This window comes from Motacilla alba, chromosome 2 (genome assembly GCF_015832195.1).
Source record: "Motacilla alba alba isolate MOTALB_02 chromosome 2, Motacilla_alba_V1.0_pri, whole genome shotgun sequence".
In the NCBI taxonomy this organism is placed as follows: domain Eukaryota; kingdom Metazoa; phylum Chordata; class Aves; order Passeriformes; family Motacillidae; genus Motacilla; species Motacilla alba.
This window is the reverse complement of record NC_052017.1, coordinates 124,618,969-124,639,389: the sequence shown is the minus strand read 5'-3', so window position 1 is coordinate 124,639,389 and position 20,421 is coordinate 124,618,969. Positions and strand designations below refer to the sequence as shown.

The 20,421-nt window shown below is 35.2% G+C and overlaps 1 protein-coding gene across 13 annotated transcripts in view; it reads right to left on the bottom strand.

Moving 5' to 3' along the window:
- The window catches only part of RALYL (RALY RNA binding protein like), a 370,447-nt gene that overhangs the window by 161,531 nt on the left and 188,495 nt on the right, over positions 1-20,421 (bottom strand). The gene's annotated exons all lie outside the window — the stretch shown is intronic.

Here is a 20,421-nt window from a genome sequence, read left to right as displayed (position 1 = left end):
AATCTGACACACTTAAGTGAAATAAGCTTTCTGGAGGGAAACCTAAGGGAAATAAAAGAGCTGTCTATATTTTTAGGAGTCAAAGATAGTTATGATTTGAGTTATTTTTCTCTCTTAAAGGAAGGACCATCACTGATGCTGGAGTAGACAGAGAAGAAAAAAGGAAACAGAATCTTCATACAGCTTTCAAGAATTTTATCTAGTAGCAGATCCTGAAACAGAATCAGAAAAAAAAAAGTTCTGAAAAAGAAAATAAGCAATCAATTTCCTGTGAAGGCTGCAGATTTAGCAAAGTAAGTTACTGAACTGCACAGTATTGGTGGAGCTGAACATACATACATTTCATGTCTCTGTCTTTATGACCGTGTGTAAGGAGTAAAGAGATAAAAAAGAGGCAGATCATCCAGCTAAGGTAGAAAAATGTCTGTTCTCTCCCATTCCCACCAATTTGTCTTGTCTATAGCATACAAGATACATTTTCATTGCTCTTTAGAAATAACTTAATGACCTATCCTCTCTGTAAAAGTCCTGGACAAATACTGCCCTGGTCCTGCTGTGATCCTTTGGGGCCCATCTCTCAGTGAGGGGCAGAGCAATGCTTTGAAGGTGCTGATTCAGCCCTGAAGGCATGAGGACAGAAGAACAGTGATAGGTAGCACTTAATAAAAAAACTTAGCTAAGTTAGTTTATTGAAGTTGGAGTTTATAGTCATAATGGGACCTCTGGCAGGCCTATACCCCTTGTGTCAGAGCAATCACAAAGGGTATAAATATTAAACATATAAGGAATGTTGGAGGGAAAAAGAAAGTATATTCCCCTGCAAACTTAAAATCTGTAGTTGTTTTATGGCATGCACATTTTAGTTTTAAAGAACAGAACTGAAGGGTGATGTACAGTGCACCTAATGAACCCTAGAGACGCCATACAAGTAACAGATGGAGAAGGATTTAAAGTTATTCTAGAGGCTAGAGTAAAAAAGAAGGAGAGAAGAAAGGTTTAATTTTTTCAGTCATGTCAGAGTGCTCTTTCTTTGGTGTATTGACTGTACTCAGCCAAGGGAGATCTTGGGAAGGAAGGCAGTGTTTTAATTCCCTCCTATCCCTTTCCTGCAGCCATGAACTTCACCTTTGTACTGAAAGTAAAGGAAAAAGAAAAACCTTTGCAAACCTCACCTTTCCTCACCTCTACCCTTGAATAAAGTTGTTAGCTAAAATTTGTAATCTAATCCATGAACACTTAGATAGACATGGGACATTAATTTATCTTTTTATCCCAAGAGCAAAGGGTGTTTCACACAGACCATGAATAATAAGTACATGGTAAATGAATATACAAGTCAATTCTGTAAAGAAGTTGATACAAAATTGTTCCTTATCCACCATTTTTCTCAAGCTACCACTTACATTCTACATTTCCTCCAGCTACCACTTATATTCCCCTTTAAAATTTTAATTCCTTACACTTAACCAAAGTCTGTCTTATATGGTTGGATCATTCCAGGCTGACTGCAGTTCTTGCTCCCAAGTGTGGTTGCAGCAATAGGCAAACATTTCTATTCAGTTCACAAAAAGGGATGGGGAAAAAAGGAAACAGGACAAAAAATGAGTTGCACTCCTTTTGCAGTCCTTAGATACACAGTAGTATAGCTGCTGAGGTTTTACCCTACCAGTCCTAAAACTTCAGACCTTGATGGACCACAACAAGAACAGGGAGATCCTAGAGCTCTCTGATGACTGGCAAAATTGCAGAAGGCTTGTTCATCTATGGAAAAAGAGGAGGGTGTGTTTCCAGCCCGATGTGGGGCTAGGAGAGGTGCAAAGCTGTCTGGAGGGCACACAATGATTGATGTGGGGCTAGGAAGCATATAATTAATTGCTGTTTCTATGCTAAGAATGCATAATAAATTGTTTTAAGTCTCGAGGGACGCAGATTAATTAATTGGGGCTTAGGGAGAAACTAGTGCTCTTATACCACTGGGCAATATTTTATGCAAATATGTGTAATGTTATGCAAATTAAAAGTCTACTGGGTTTTTTGTGCCATAAGATATTGCTAGAGATGTGCCTGCATTGTAAAACAAATTCTCTCTGCAGCTTCAGCCTGACTAGAATTGGGTGAAGAAGGTAAAAATTATATATTTTCTAATATTATACTGTTTGTAAAATTTCACATTTAAAATACACTTTATATAGATGCATAGAAAAGCACCTCATTTTCCATATATGCTTTTATAAACATGTATTGAGCTACATAAGTAACTGTAAAAAGTACAGTAATGAAACTTTTCAAATCATTTTAAGACCTCTATGTGGCTGGGCTCATATCTGGAAAGATGAGTTACTTGGCAAGAGAAATTGCAGAATGCCCGTGAGGGGAGCAGCTTTTCAGGGCAATGTGAGGATGGTAATTTCTACACCCTGATATAAGAGAAAGAATTCTGGCTGCAACTACTGAAATAATGATCTGAAATCTAAAATCTTAATATTTTCTGAACTGGTGTCTGCCCAGACACAAAATAAAGAACCATCAGGGATTAATCATTTGAGGAAGGAATTTGAGAAGTGTTAACATATTCTCTGCTAAATTTTGCAACATTTATCTGAAGAGAAAACATTCAGAAATAAGGTGGATGTGTGATCGTCGATTGACGTACAAAGTAGAACATAACTGCTACAGAAGATGAATGAGATCACTAATCGAAGTTTCAAGAAGCAGTGATTCCAGCAAGAACAGTGCACTTTCTCCAAACAAATTTGATTGTAGCCCTTTGCACCAGCGTTAATTTCATTCTAAGAAAAAAAACACTTTAGACATTAGGATGGTATTAAGCTAATAGCATTATTATGTTGTCTTTTTTTTCTTAAGGACAAATAACATTAAGCCTGTGATGGTCAGAAAGGTGGGTGAAAATACATCTCTGCTTGTCTGGAATGAAGAAGTAGGTTGCAATAAAAAAAAAAAAGACTTTATGGACCTTATAGGGAAATCTTTTGCTTCATAGAAAGATAAAATAATACTGATTCATATGTTCATTTTACTGTTACAGATTGTCACCAGTTTTGTCAATATCTAGATAAATGTAAAGAAGACATGATAAGAAATATATCAAAAAATATTCTGTGACTTAGAATGTTTTTAAGTCCCATTCCCTCTCTCCTTTATTTAATTGGAAATGTCATTGGAAAAAACCTGCTTGTTTGCTGGCTAAATTAAGCCATGCTTGTCATTAGCTGGGTATTGCTAATCTAATTTCCAATGGTGTTGACAAAACCAGATCATTTGTGCAATTTCTATAGATTTATTACTAATATCAGACACAAATCCTTATGGACCTTAATAAAATTAAAAGGCTTTGTCTTTTTCTTGCTTTATTGTATTTATCCAAGAGTCTGCAAATCTCTGTTGTTGGAAGGTTCTGCAGCTGGTTCAGAAAAAAATTCCATTCTGGTTTTTTATAGCAGACCACAGAATTTCCTTGAATTAAGTCTGGGAACAGCTAGAACATATGCTTTATGATAAAATCCAAGGTTTACTTTAGAAATTGTGACTGAAACTTTTGGTATACTGTTCCTAATGGCCTCACCATAGAAAATAGTCTCTATTTTGAGGTTTGCTTTTTCTCACTTAAGCTTCCAGCCTTCAGATTTTGTTACACTTTTTTTTTCCCATGCTGAGGAGCTGATTATCAATGTGTAAGATGTTATAGCCAGAGTCACATTTTGACTCCTATTTCTGTATTTGTTTTCTATTTTGATACCAGTATTTTGTTTTATTCTGCATTCATGAGTTCTGGCATCTTCGAGCCATCTACAGAATTTGTCAGTGGTTTTTGCTGTCTTTTCAACTGGGTAAAAGTATGAATAAAAAAGCTTATTCCACCAGGGACTGCACAAAAGTCACACACCTGCTGCATGAATACTTTCCATTTACCAGTCTTTTGAGACTAGTTTTTAATCCATTTGGCATGTACCATAACTATGTCATAAGACAGTTTCTTAATTGAATTTCTGCTTGGAATGAATCAAGTGCCTTGCAGAACTATGTTCCATCAGTTCAGCCTTATTATATGGTGTTAAATTATAAAAGATAATACATGTTTAATTTCTCAAACTCTATTTTCTGTAAAGTCATGCTAATATTAGTAACGTTATCCCCCTGTTAATTCTTGGTTATTCAAGTCTTGCACCAGCAATTTCATTATTTTTTCCTACAATTTAAGATAATTACAACAGGATTCTTGTCACACAGCTTGGCCCTTTTACCATTTTAAATTATTTACATTATGTTCTTTTTTTTTTTTTTCCCTACAGGGTGTGTTCACAGGGTCCAGCCTTGGCAAATAGGCCAAGGATAACAGGTTAACAGCAGCCAGCAGGTCAGGAGTGAGTATAAGGATGTGGTTGAGTGGGATGTCTGAACTACCTGAGACAGCATTCGCCAAAATCTGATGTAGGTAAAGAGGAAAACAACTATTTACCAAATTAAAGAGTAATTACCAGAATTACTAGAAGACACTTGAAAAAAAAGTCAGCTAAACAGAAATGCAGATGAAACATAGATTTGTGGTGAGCAGGAGAGGAGGGGAGCAGGGCAGCAGATTGGAGACCCTTCTAGATATAGTTGCATAGCCTGGGGGCTCTGCTTCTCTATAGGCATTTCCAGCTGCTGCACCCAGTATGTGCAATGCCAGCACAGGGACATCCCAGAATCTCCACCTCGGGGAGTCTCGGTCACCTCCCCTCACTGCCACCTGCCCTTTAAGAATGGAGGTGGGGGAAACCTGGGCATGCATTTCCCACAGCAGGGATGTGCTCTGCTGAGATTAATACTAGGGAGGAATTTTAAAATTTTGGAATAATTTCATAAAAATTTGCTAGTATCTAGAACTGAGTATTATGTCTTGTTATTGATATGGGTCATGGGTTCCAATTTATTTTTTGTTAATAAATAAATAAATCACTTTAATATTGGTTTGGTTTAAACTATACAAACTGAACAATTTCTCCCTGTAAAAATTCTCCCCTTCTGAAAGTCTTATTCTAGTTCAAGATTTACTGAAGATAACTCTCCTAATATTAGCAGCTGAGAACCTCCCTGGAGAAAACCCAGCTAGTTCTTCAGAAATTCTGAATTTATTAAATTTATGAATTTATGAAATTCTGAAGAGAATAAACTTAATTTTAAGTATTTAAAGATGGTTCATTTTGTAGCCCTGTAATTATTTCTGGAATGGATGCTATGTCATCATCATTCAGTGATCTGGATGTATCTGTCAGCTTCCAAGTACAGGAGAAAAAAAATCTTTACATATTTATCTATATTGAAACTAAAACAAAAAACATCCCATGTTTCTTCCTAGAAATGCATTGAAACATTTTTCAAAATCTCTTTGCTCTTTGTACTTAAAGTACCTATAAGTCTACTCTAATCCAATTTTTCTATATTTTCTATTTTTTACTTACCTTAATCTTTTTTTGATTATGATTTTTAAGGTGTGTTTTTAAGCACACTATACTCTTTTCATGATTGTTTTTATTTTTTTTACAACAATTAAAATATTTTAATCTTTCCTGATCATATTTCTATTTGTCTACCTCAGCTTTGTCCAATCCAAATAGAGCTTGCTCATATCTGCTTTCAAGGTTTATCCAATGGGGGATTATAAGCAGTGTGCATATTAAGCAAGAGCAGTTTGTGACCATTTGTACCTATGCAAGCAGAGCATATTTGTTCCATAATTGGTTCTTCTTTATCTACCAGTACTGATTTCTTCTGCAACAGGTTTTTAAATCAGAAAATCACATTTTGTAATAGATAGACATTTAGTTAAAGTCCAAATTAGGCACAAGACACCTCAGTGAAGTATCTATTTTCTGTAGTTTCCACAGATTTGGTACACTTTCTTATTAATATATCTACTTTATTTTTTAAAAAAATCTAAGTTAACTTTCTAGGTTACTGAAGAACACTAGGACATTCTCTTCCTATCAAGATTCAAGAGCATAATGGCATGTAGACTGAAGGAAGCTTTATTGAAGGATAAAATGGAATTGGGATGTCATACTATAGAAGTTGCTGTATTTTTTTTCTGTTCTCATTGTAGATATATTAGGATGTGTGCCAAGCAATCATTAGTAAGCACTTTTCATGTCTTTGTATTTCAGAAAATGCTGACTTGATGAAAGGTTAGGTGACTAGCCTTCATTTCTGTAGACATAAAAAAATCATATGCCAAAATGAGTACAATATATGGTAGCCATCAATTCTTTGGGATTTTCATTGTCTCAGCTCATGAATTTTATACCTTCTTATAAATTCTGAGAACAATTTGACATTTTCTGGTAGTATCACAGAGCCAGAGGATCCTTGTGAATACTAATGAACTTTTACTGGAACAAATATATGGTGTACAGTGATGATGCAGTTCACTGTCAAAGTATCTCACTATAGATATACTGCATACCATCAGAATTTAAAACAGATGGCTTGGAAGTCTAGTGATAATTTTACATAACCACTAAAAATAAAAGATTACATTTCCTGTGAATTACTATCCCTGGAATGCCCTTTCACAAAATTCATGGAGCACACGGACCAGGACAGGAAAGAATGCTTAACCCTCACAGGATTATTGTCATGCTCCTGAGACTGGGGTTAAATCTGTGAGAGCCTGGGACAGCAGGCCAGACCCTGCACCTGTTTCTCTTTCAGGCACTGCCATCAAGGCAGCACACAATTTCAGAGAGAAAAGACATGAAATTACATGAAATTGTAATATTTCACCTTCTTGTTCCATGCCTTGTCCCAGTTAACTAAATCTGAATCAACTGACATCTTAAGTTTTAGTTTTTATATTTTTCAGATTCTGTGCTCCTTTAGTGTGAAATTCTGAGCTTTATATTAGGGGAGAGTAAGCTCTCTTCACAAAGTAGCAAGACAAAACAATTCCTTCTCTAGCTTGGGACCAAGGACAATTGATCCAAATTTCAGGCCCAAGAGCATAAAGAACAGTGGAATGAAGAGAGAAAAACAAGAAGGATAGGACTTCATAACCTAAAGCTGTAATTGGACAATGAACTCCAATATGCAAATGGACCAGAACTTATAAAAGTGTGAGACCTCGTGGCAGGTCGTCCATTTTGTGACCATTTTGGGCTCATCTTGGGTGTAGCCCTGGCTGGGCTCTTGTACAGCCCAAGGTGTATCCATTCAGGCCTTTTGATAAATACCTACTATATTCTTTAACTCTGTCTAGACTCTGTTCTAGGTCAGCCTTCTCAAGGGATCAGAACAATAAGATAAACTTCTGTGGCTCCACTTTTTACGAAACATTTCTGTCCAGTAGTTTATGCACTTTAGTCATGCTGTCTGAACACAATCAAAAACACATTTTTGGTTTTGTGATAAATAGGTGTGATTTGTGCTCACAGAATTGAAACAGTAATCAATATTGATACAGTAATTAATATTTGGAAATAATAAAATAGTTAAAAGTGTAATGCCAAGAAAGAGAGGAGGGGTCCATTCCCTGCCCCCCCCTTCTCCTGCAGATGTTCAGAACAGGAAGAAGCAAGAGATAACTATTACTAAATTTATCTGAAAGAGAGGAAAATTTGGTTGGATACCAGGAAAATGTTAATTATATGAGAGTTATTGCTTTAATGCTAGAACATAATATTGGTTTATATAATATTAGCTTTGGCTTATGCTATACCAGCTTGGTGCGCATGTGTAATCCAAAAGGTGAAATAAAGGACACCTGAGGAAGACTATAAGCCTTATTCAGATGACCACCAAAGAGTGGTGCGACCACCTAAAGGTATGGTGGAGCACGTGTGATAAGGTGATGATGAGGGTGGAGATACAAGTGTGACGAATCTAAAATGGGGGGAGATGGTGATGACATACAGTATAAAAGGGAAATTGTGGCTTGATAAGCTTGTACATGAGATGGCGGGGGTCCAGAAGCTCTGCCCTCCGTACCCTGTGTGTACTCCGCGTGGTTATTTTTTTTTGTTTTGTTTTGTTTGCCTATGTGCTATTAGAAGAACCAAATTATCCCTTATTCTAACAAAATTATATTGTCAATATTTTGAGTGTATTCAATTGATTCTTTTGAATGGGATAATTGGGTAAACATAAAATTTTTGTAAAAAGATAGTACTTGTGACAATGTTACTCCAAGAAAATTTGATTTAATGGGGAGATTTGCCCTGCTTCAAATAAGGAAGTCAAAAATGAACTCCCAATCTTTTTGGTCCCTTGCCAAAATGTGCCAAGGTTTTCTGTATTAGAGCTTTTGCTACATGACCATGCAGTTCTGCACCTCCATTTTTACCATGATGCTGATCTCTCACTGGAAAATGAAAGTGCATAGAATTACTAAAGCTTCCCATTCCTGAAGGGAAGAGCTCTGAGGAACAAGGCAAGCAGCAAGAGAGCAAGAGCTGTTAGTTAAACAGGCACTTGCTATAAGAAAAAGGAGAAAGTAGATTTTTTGGGAAGAGGTAAACAAAAACTAGAAATAGAGGAATTTTGTTGAAAGGGTCAAAATATGACTGACTGTATGACAATGAACTGATATCAGTGTGAGGAAAAAAGAAGTTATTCTTTCTAAGTGAGGTCAATGTTAGTAATAATAAAGAGTTTCAGGATGAGTACCAAAGGAAAAAAAGTGATATAATTGGAATATAGAAGCTTTTTTTCTCCTAATGTATTTCTGTTCTACTATTAGTAGAAAAAGGAAGTGGAGTTTTGTGGTAAAGCTTGTATGCTACTACTGTCTACTATGTTCTAGTCAATATGCTCCTAATGGAGTTTGTGTCTTTCTTTTTTTCTAACTTTTTTTTTCTTATACACAAAGATTTTGTCTAGGACCAAAATATTTTTGAAGTTACATCAGATTGGATTGAAATTGGATGAAATTGGATAGTGTACCTCATTTTGTACACTAGACCAAAACAATCTCAACATAGCCACTTTAACTACTCACTTCTAAAAATATTCAGGGTTTTTTTGCCTTTTCTTCCTTGTTTTCCTGTAGATTTAAATACATCAAAACCAAAGTTTAAGACGAGGAAACAAATAAAGCAGCCATAAGTGCCAATTAACAAAAAATAAAGACCTCTAAAGTCAGGCTGTAAAAATTCACAACTGCTTTTCCAGATGCTGCAATGCTAGTATGAGTGTTGATTCTATCTTGTTGTAATTTGATCATTTACATTTAAATTTTCTCTAAAAGTTTTCAACAAAGTCTGATTAAGAAACGAAATAAACACTAGAAAGAAAAAAATCCTTAGAACAGCAGCTACCTTCTTACCCACAAAACTAGCCTGTATTTCATAAGCATGTTAGCATGGAAATACTTCCATAAACTCAGTTTCACACTCTTGAAAACATTATTAGAATTTACTTTCAACTGAGGTCAGAATGGCTGAAGCCTCATCACAGTTCGCTTTGAGGTATTCATACATATACATGGATTAGATAGGAAAACTAAATTTAATTACACTTTTTAGATTTTGCTAATACAATTTTAAAAACAATATTCTTAAAATAATGTCTCCTTTACGTTTGTGATAAAGTAAAAATAGTGGGGTTTTTTTTTCCCCCAAATAAAAAACCCCAAAACAACCCAACACAGTTTTATGAACCCTATAACTTTAAGAATTTGCCTAAGACATGGATCTGGTCTTATTTACAGTTATCAAACATCATTCCTGTAAGTCAAGGAGTAACTAGAACTTTTCGAACTTTGGCAATTGGAATTCCTAGGAATGCAGCAAGATCATTTGATGCCTAACTTGATTTTCAAATTTGGACAAAGGCAAATAATAATTTTCAGTCCAGATATATCAATTAGGAGTGACTCCGTAAATCTACGATGCAAATTTGTCCTATCTGTCACATGCACTGAAGTATATTAGAAAAAACTAAACAAAACAAAACTCCAAAAATAATCAAAAAGCCCAAACAGAGAAAGAAGTCAATAAACCTTTTCTTATAGTTCTGAATTTCTAAAACAGCATCTGTTTAAAGTACCATCTTAATTGTTCAAATCAACATAGTAATTTGGCCTTAAAAGATGAAGGAGTTTCAATTAAAAATAATCTTTCACTTTACCTAAATATTCCTTTCCACATCTGTCTAGTTCTCTAACCAATGATTCTTGTTGCTACATTATGTTGTTTAATTTCTTTTAACCCAAATATTTTACTAGTGAAGAAAATTAACATGTGATTTATTACTCTATAGCCCAATTTCATAATGTTTCAAAATACCAGCCTGTAACTTTGCACAGATTTTCAGAACACCACTGCATTACTTCTTTCATATATGTTCTGCCATCATTTGCAGGAGAACTTCCACCTTTATGGAAACCATCTGGATCAGCTGCTGGAGTAACTATAACCTGCATTTACAAAACAAGAACCTTTTGAAATAAGATCTAAATTCACAATCCTGTTACTTATCATGAGTTAAAAAAAAGAAGAAAAAAAAACAATAAGAAAGCAATATGCTTATTGTAAAAAAAGATAAACTGCCAAGAAATTGACTGATTTTTTTAGGAATTAAAGCGGTGTTTGCTTTTCTTTGAATGTTCAGCTTTCATAATGATATAATGAAACATAACTTCTTAGTGTTAAAAATAAATATGAGATTAGTCAAAATGCATCCAGGGACAGTAAAAGAGCTAGTTAATATTATTGTGAGGCTGCTCTCTATCACCTTTGAATGGCTGGAAAAATCAGGAGAGCTCCCTGATGACTGGAAAAAGGCAAATGTCACACTCATCTTCAAAGACAAGAAATAGGCTCTGGGGAATTACAGGCATAATCAGTGTTATCTCACTCGATTGGAAACGTTAAGGTTTGCATGCAGATGATTAATCCCAGCCTCTGACATCACCAAAAAGTAGCAGCTTGAGTCTGGCAAAACACTACACATTTTAAAAAATAAGGGCAATGTGACATGACAGAAGTCATGAATAAGAGAGACATTTCTGGGACAAGCTCTTATAAATACCAAATAAATTTGTAAAGTTAAAAAAACCTGGGAAAATAGGCTAGGGGTAGGTAGCAGTAGAGTATTTTTAGATGAAATAATATGGTAAAGGGGCAGAACTTGGAAGAGGTTGAGGAGGGGAAGAAAAAGGAAGATAAGAAAAGGCAAATCATGTCTTCAAGTTTTTTGGGAACTGTCTGTGTATGATCTGTGCAGCATTTATTTCAAGATCTGGAAGTTAATTCCACACTTCAAGCTCACTACACTCTGTTCCTTTTTTCATGATTGTGTGAAGCATTAGGAGCAGAATGAAACAAAGCACAGGAGGATTAGAATTTGACATTTAACTGCAAACAGTAGGATTGGTGGGACAGATATCTTCAACAAATTACCACAGCAGTCAAATGGATATGCTGTGTTTTATGTGGTTTTAACAATGTGTATGAATAAGTGTGCTTGTAATAAAAGTGTTTCAATAACATCAAATCACTGCACACTTACATTGTGGAGACTAGGTAAACAAGCAACAGAGCTGACTAAAAGAAAAAGGTATTAAAATTTGGAGACTGCCACAAAGGAAAACAGTTGTTCTTTAAGTGCACCATTTCACATATTAAAAAAATTAAAAATGAAATAGTAATTAAAAAAAATCTTACCCATGGCAGCAAAGACTTTCAAGCAACTCCTGTCCACCTTTAGTCCTTAGTTGTGGAAATGATTGTACTTCTTTTGGGGGCAAGCTAGTGTAGATCCACAGATTTCAGCTACCTGACTGTTATCATTTTGTGGGAGAAAGCTGAGGAACTCACATATCTGAACTTACATGTATGTCAAATTAGAAATTCCATGCTGGGTTGGAACAGACACAACGTCTTCTTAAAGATATATTATCATTTTGTAAGTAATACAATGTATTCTCTAAGGTAAACTAAAACCCAACGTAATCCTTTTTCAGTTGGCCTTCTGAAAATCATAAGTCTTGCCCTGAAAAAATGTCTGATTCAGTTTCCATTAATTTTTTAGGAGGTACTGAAATCATTTAAAGGGTTATAACAATCAAGCATATGAATAGTGCTCGGTTCCGAGTAATTAAAATACCTAGAAAATTACTTTTACTTGAAACTTCATAAGCTTTTGGTGGAGCTCATTAATAGTAACATTTCTTCTGGAAAAGGGAGAAGTAGTACAGAATAAGAGCATCTAATTTGTCAAATTTCCCTTTTTTTTTTTTTTTTTGCCTGTGAACTTTGCTTTGCCAGTGTGATGTGCTGAAAACTAACTGAATTATTAATAAGTTATAAACAACTAAGTTTGGGGTTTGTTTTTTTTCCAACATATATGACTTAGACAGTTTTGCTGATGAGGCTGCCTGTTGAAAGAATTGTAGTAGGATTAAGTTTGAAACCTGAGAAAGAAACAGATTTCCTCCACTGTATTTTCCTTAGGTGTGAAATGCAAGTAGGCTTAAGACACGAAATCAAACCTGAGACAGCAAATGTGCTCTCAAAACATTTCTTGTCTCAGTTAAGCTAAACAGAAAAAAAGAACACTTTCATTTTAGCTGAGCTTGCTGTTAAGAAGGGAAAGAAACAGGAAGAGTGATCTTAAAAGTTCATCATGCTAAAGACCAGCTTCCATGAATTTAGATTAGGAAAAGAATTTTTCATGCTACATCAGTATTCTGGCAGGAAAAATATTTGCTACACTTTCTCCTCCAAACAGCGGAGTGATATCTTGGGAAGCAAATCTATTTCAAGGCTTTAGCAATTACAGTCCAAAGACAAATAACAGGGTGAGGACTTACCCAGATTCTGCAGTACACTATAATAGCATTATTTTGTCCTGTCACCATTCAGTGATGAATACCTGTTGAAAACCCCCATGCCTCAATTGCAGATTAGAAAGATAAAAACTGGCCTGTCAGATTTAGATGAGAAATTTTCCAATTCCCTGCCCTTTCCATACAACCCATAGCAGAAGTGAATTTTTCCATATACCTTTTGGAAAGAGGTCACCATTGAAAGGTTTTAACAAAAGAATGAGAAAACAAGCATATATGACAGGCACACATTAAGAAAGCAGGCCACGAGACATTAGTAACTTAACGGCATCGGTTTAAGTGAAAGAGTGAAGTATTGTCAAATGATCAAGAAGCTAATATCACTCATTCTTGTTTAGATTCTATTTGAAGTGAAAGAAGCCAAATGCATGGAAAATAGTCTATCAAATTAAATCAAGTTAGATTTAGCAAAAAAAGTGAAGCTATAGACTACAAGACCTCCTAGCCTACCAAACCAATAATTGCAGAGCATCCTAGAGATAGTTGTTTTTGTACAGTGCATTCCACATGAGACTTGGTGACAAATATTATGAGAGAACCGATCATAACAATGTTTTTATCACTGCATAATGTTATGACAGTTCAGAATCTAACATTATAGTTTCGCTATGCAATTTTAGTGATCCCAGCAGTCACTAATCAAAGCAAGTATATTTAAGAAAAGGTAAAGAATTGTCTGTCACAAAGGAAAACTCTTTTTCGTATTGTCTTACAGATCTGAAGCAGAAAAAAACCAGCATTAATTTCAAATCCAGAAGGACCTACTGAATATGGTTTGCTAAAAAAAACCCAAAACCAACAACAATCTCAGCAAGATATGTAATCAATAAAGGCTTAGTACAGAGATCTTTGAGATAACATCATCTAAATGTTTTGAAAAGCTCTTACGAAATTACTAAGGATATATCAGACCCATCTTGAAAGAAGACTTAAAGTCTTTATGAAACCCAAGGATGAAATTATGAAAAAGTAACATTTTATGCAGATGGAGCCTGTGCTATATACAGACATGTCAAACAGCAGAGAAGGACCTAGAAAGATCTCATAATAACACCTTGTCTATGATTTTAAAGGTCAGCTAGCCATGCAGAAGACTAAATGTATCTTTATATGTATCTTTATAAAGCCTTGAAGGAAAGGTTTTCTTTCAAAAACATCTGTTGATGTCAAGCAATAAGGTCATAATTTTTGGCATTATGATGGAGGGCATACTTAACATTTGCATGAGCTGACATCAGGCTGCTCAAAGTACAGAACTCTATTCCAGGAAGAACGTTGCAAACTTTCACTTCATGATAATATAAAGAATTTCAGAGATACCAGGCAAACAATAAGGAAAACTTCACCTCCATAAGTTCGCCTCATAACTAAAGTATTTTATTGATATGTGCTTTTCTGAACATAAAAGATAGATTTAACTTGTAGTTTCACTGGGAATTGACCAAATCCCACTAAGAGAGAAACAGAAACTTTTGTGAAATATGAGGAGTAAAACTCACTCATTCTTATTCCAGGTATTCTCAATCTAAGGAAACAGGTCATTCTATTAAAATATGGATTTTTCTTTCATGATGAAGAATTCCGCTTGCCCTTCTAGAACAAGCATACATCAATTGTGCAACCATGCCCTACCCTGAACTGCTGAGGGATGATTGTTAAAAATGACCCTTCCTTTCTACCTTTGTATGAATTGTTTTACATGCATGGATAGCACATGGAATGGTTCATATCAATGTGACTATAGGATGAAGAAATATTGATTACAGAAATGTACAAGAAACAGGACTGTAGAGTGACAACAAGATTTAATCATGTTTTTCTGTTCAAGAGCATGAAACAACTGGTTTATAATCTGCTGCTATGGCTGCAGGATCTTACTGCAACAATAGAAGGTATAAAGTATTGGGAGGCACCAAAATGTGTAACAGTAAGGGACATATGAAAATTATCTACTATTAGAAGACTGTATGAAGAAAGATTGTTGTATCCAAGGTCCTCAACAGTAAGACTTGACAGTCATGTGTGCTGTTGCACAGGCTTCACCAAGACCACAAGGGCATGGGTGGAGAAAAGTCTCAGCAAAATAGCTGAGACCTATGAGACAGCTTTGGACAGGATCCCTGTTCCTGCACAGGAATCCTGGCTGAAACAGGATTACAGTGGTTCCCAAATATAGAAACAGGTTGGAATAATGGAATGAAAGAGTCAGTTCTGGTGGGTAAAATTTATCTCCTCTGAGCTAAGCTGTGGAAATATAATTAATGATTTTTCAGATGTTCTGTAACAATCTGTGTGTGCCTGAGGGCTTGATGATGAAGACATTGACTAAGATGAGATTTAGTGGGAAAGACTTAGTAAAGACAGTGAAAGCCTGGGTTGATATCCATAGTTTCACTCTAGGTTCCTGTGACATTAGGCATTACGTTCATCTTGGCTACAAATGCACTATCTTTTGGGTTTTGTTTCTGTTTGTTTGATTTTGGAAGAAGACCAATTGGTCTTTTTGTTTTATCATATACTTTATGTTTAGTTCAACATAAAAAAATACTGGATCAAATAAGCTTCCTCAAAACCTGGCCTGGATGTTGATGGCTATATTACAAAAATAAATTGCTATCACTTTTTGAAGTAATCAACAAATAATTATATGAGTTCAGCAAATGCAAAAGTCATCCCCACAAAAAGCCAAAACTCACAACATCTCACAGGTTTTGTAGGTTTATGGATCATTTATTTTATTGATTGAAGTATTTGCTTATTCAAATTTTTTATTCTCAAACTTACATGATAATGATAATTCCTTATATAGCATTTCACAAGTGTGATTTTGCTTTTGCTTCAACACTATTCATTAAAAAGTGGATTATTTTATCAGAAGAATACAATATTCTTTGAAAGACAGCTTTTAAGTGTTGAAAACCATATGCTATAAAGCTTTCATGGCTTATCAGAACTTAAATGCTTTGTTTTCTAAGTCTCACTTGGTTGGAAAATTACCTGCTTATTATTGAGTTATAGTTCTCAGAATATTTACTCCATGGTGTAATGCTCCACGATGTAAAAGTACAATATGTCAGAATGTGAGCCTGCAGAAATTACAATTGACCAAAGAATTCTATGAAGTGCATTGTCCTTCCTGGTCCAGTAGTATGAAAATTGCAATAGACAATCTTCTAATGCTATGTGATTTAAAACACAATTTGAATAAATGATGAATAATTATGCATACATAATTATTCAATTTTTAATATTTCATTAAATAGACATAAAAATATCAAAATATTCCCACTCTTTTATTATACCAATGTAGTCCATGGGGTTTGTCTAAGGTAGTCATTGTCCTTGCCTGAAATGTTTTGACCCACATTAAAACTCAAGTCTTTACAGATTTGTAGAAGCAAAATAAGAAATCCTTTTAGTTCCTGCTGCACTAAAGTCTTTAAAACAAGATAACATTGCTTTCCTGATAAATCCTGGCATTACATTAGTGGGAGGTAGGTGGGTAAAAGTACCAAGATTGCTCTAATAAATCATGACTTGTTTGTACAAATAAAAGATTGTATGCTTCCATGTTACTGGTTGAAAACTGATAACAAAGTGGAAACGGAACAAGCACTAATTCAGATTTGACTTTATTATCTTAGCCTATCATTGGCTTAGGTAGAGATTAGTCATCCAGAAAATTTGGGCAAATCTGCCTTTTTTTTTAAGCCAAAGTGCTTTTTTTTACAAATTAGTTCACTAAAACAGCAAAAGTATTTATTCCTTTTAAGACAGAAACTTTCACTACACAATTAATGTTTTTTGTAGCCCAGACTGAGGTGAAAAATTGTTTCAGTCTGGAGAGTACTTGTTCTACAAATACACATGTAAGTCTCTCAGTGTTGTTAGACATTTCAAACATAAAATAGAAAAGATATGTTTTGAGTAGAGGCAAGGAAACAAAAGATAAAACAGCTCTATTATCACATCAGTTCAATTTGCAGCAAAGGTATATGTTGACTCTCTCTAAAATCTCCCTTTATTACCTGCTATTCACCTTGGATGTTTTCTACTGGGTTGTTATAATTCAAAAAGCCCCTTCAGGGCTCTTGTGCTTCTCAAATGTGTAAAGGAGTATGTCTCTGAAAATAAATATCTGCAACCAGCATCTTACCTTAGACTTCGTGTCAATATGCACTCACTTGGTATTCAGATACTGCATCTAATTTAGACCTGAAGGCAGGCACAGGTGAGTAATATTTGCAGCTACAAAACAGGATTCAGGCTACAGAGGAACTAATTTATTAATTAAAAAGGGCATCAGCTGGAGAAAGACAACTTCTCTTGTAGTCTTGAAATTGTAATCTTTCCTGTTTCTAAGGATCCAATAATGAAATTCCATGTGTCTTCCATGAAAAAGAATGAAAGTAAGAGCCTTACACCATTTAACTTGTTTTGATATCTGTGAGATGGCCTGGCTTATATACACAAATGAAGAAAAATTCTCTAGTTAAAGGAATTATCCTGGTTTAAAAATGTGTAGGAAAACAGACAAAAATTAGGCATTATAATTAAGGTATTATAAAATAAAAGGCTATGAACTATTAACCAAGAATAATCAAAGGAACATTATGATTTAGAAGTTGATATGATAGCTATACCAGTATTTCAGACAGAAGCTGCTATGTATACCTTTATTTTAAAATCTTTATTTATGATTGGGTGAGGGGCTGGTGACAACACCAAGGTGTTGCAGACAACACCAAGTTGGGTGGGAGGCACTACAGACGGATTTGGACAGACTGTATCGATGGGCTAAGGCCATTGATGAGGTTCAATGAGATCATATGTTTGGTCCTGCACTTGGGTCACAAGAATCCCATGTGGAGCTACAGAGTGGGGAAAGAACATCTGGAAATCTGCCTGGAGGAAAAGAGCCTGGCAGTTCTGGTTAACAGCAGCTGAAGACGAGCTAGAATGTGCCCAGGTGGCCAAAGAAGGCCAATGACATCCTGGCCTCTATCAGAAAGTGTGACCAGCAGTACCGGGGCAGTGATCATCCTGTTGCACTTGGCATCCGTGAGGCTGCGCCTCGAATCCTGTGTTCAGGCTTGGGCTCCTCGCTATGAGAAAGGTTACAGCTCATTTCCTCTGCCCACAGCTGCAATGAGGGACTTGCACTATTCATTTTTGAGCAAGCAGGTGTCTAATCCTTTTCTCACCAGAGAAGGATGAAATCACCCTTGGTAAAGTTCACAGATAGACTCACTATTTCCTCAGAATAATTCCTATTCATCCTGTCTCTTTGTCCTATTTGGGAAGGAAGTGGATATGCACAAATATTCTGTAACTCACAAGTGTGCTTAAACAGGTGAAAAACTTTTAAGAAGAGTTAATACTGTGGATGTGTTCCCAGAACGAAGAACATAACCTGCAGTTTTGTCCTAGAACAACTTCAATATTTTCTCAACTTCAGCCTGAAGCAATTTACAAAATAATCATTGTGAAGCAGACTTCTGTGCCCTATACTGACCTGTCTCTGTCCTGTGGGCAGGGAAACATGCTATTCCCATGAAGACATAATATTGCTTTGAGAAACTACACTGAACTTCACAATCATAGCAATAAATTTCCCCAGCATATTTTTTTGTCTTCCTTTATGATCTCTACCGCACAGCTTTTTAGAGTATGTTGCACTTTATGAAACAGGAAGATTGGAAATGATCACACACCTGATGAAATTCTCTTCTGTTAAGTTGCTATATTAATGACACCACCATTACTTATCACTGACCACTACACACATCAGTAGGAGCTTCAGAGTTGATGGATGAGACCAACAGGCCAATAATAATGACCCACAGGAAGCTGGCAAGACTGAAGGTAATACCAATGGTTTAGATTTGTACATCTAATTTGAGGAATTTGCTAAACAAAATGCTTTGTTTAGCTTTGTTGTATACCTGCTGAGCTTAATCTTTTGTGGCTCCACCTCTGAGGAAACATTTAGACAGGACATGCAGTGAACTGTGCGGTGCTCTAAAAAGCTATAAGAACTTACAGGTTCAATTTTAAATTTCAGGTACATACATGTATGTGAACCATGTAAATGGTTTCTGACTCATAAATAAAGCTGCATAATTTTGCATGGCATTAGTCCATAGAGTGCAGGAGCTAATGTAAATGGATCAGTTGATTACCCCATGAAAGAGCTAATGTACATTATTAACACAATCTAAATGAAGTTATGCTTTCTTTTGTGAGGTGCTGAGTACTAGAGTGTATAGTAGTATCAGGCATGTACCATGGGATAATATTTTTCAAATATTCCTTTGTTCAAATAACTTTTCTTATCTGCTTATCATCCAGCCCTCAAATTACTAATTTATTCTAATTCAATTTAATAGAAAGTTCAGCTATGTTCAAGTTTATTTGTACATCTGTAACAGGATTTTCTTTTCCCTTTCCATAACATGACTATTGACATAAATTCATTAGTTCTATTTATTTCAGAATGCAAAGCTCTCAGGACAGAGAAAAAAGTAATTTTCATCAAGAAGTTTCACAATAATGCACTATTTGTGCCTAAGATATTCTGGGTCAAAATCCCAAGTAAATTTTCTCAGTCATATACTCATTGATGTGTGGTGATTGTTAATGTCTATGCCAATTGAAATAATTCATGGAAACAATTCTTTAATGAGAAGTACTACTTTTACAAATTCATTATTTTTGCCAAACTTACTGATAGCGACTGCACTTCACATATAAAAAAGAGAAAATTAGGAAGAGAAAAAATAAAATCTCACCTTGCTTATTCTTTATATTCCTTGATATATTGAGAACTGAGGCATGAGTATGCCATCAGAAGAATGTGCAGAAAAAGCAAAGTATTTTAAGATTAAACAGCTGAAATTTAATATTGAGTAAACCATTTCTGTTATTATTAAAATATTCAAACAATTCAATTAATTATTGGTCACTTAATTTCTTTTGAAACAAATTCCCTGCTACAGAAAGCACAAAAGTACACAGACTAGTGCAAGGGCATTTCCTTGTAGAAAATGCTTGGCATATTAGAGATGCCACAAGAAATACTTAAAGAGTCTAGCAACAGTAATCATAGTAATAACAGATCTATTGCCTTAGGAAAACACAGTTTAAAAAATGTGGTCAGACCAGTGTGCAAGAGGCTGTAAGTAATGCACTGATGGCATTACATGGCCTATTGCTTGGTGAACACTGCTCCAGGAAACGTCTTCTAATAATGCCATCCCACAGACTGACTTTGTTGACTTGCTTTTATCACTTGAGTTCTTTTATTTCACTCATCTACATGACTTTTCCTAATGAAGTTGGAAAGTAACCTCCCCTTGAATTCAATTAAAATTATTTAATCTTTTTTTTTCTCGAACCCAAAAGATAGAAGTTTAAGGTAGGAGTTATAAAACTTAAAATTACTGTTCAACAACTGTGATAAAAGAACAACCCAGTTAACAGAAATGCTTCAGTTTATACAAACAATCAGAAAAATAGATTTCCACAGCCTGCAACACTGAAAATGAACAAGCCATATCCATTCTTTATAGCTTGTT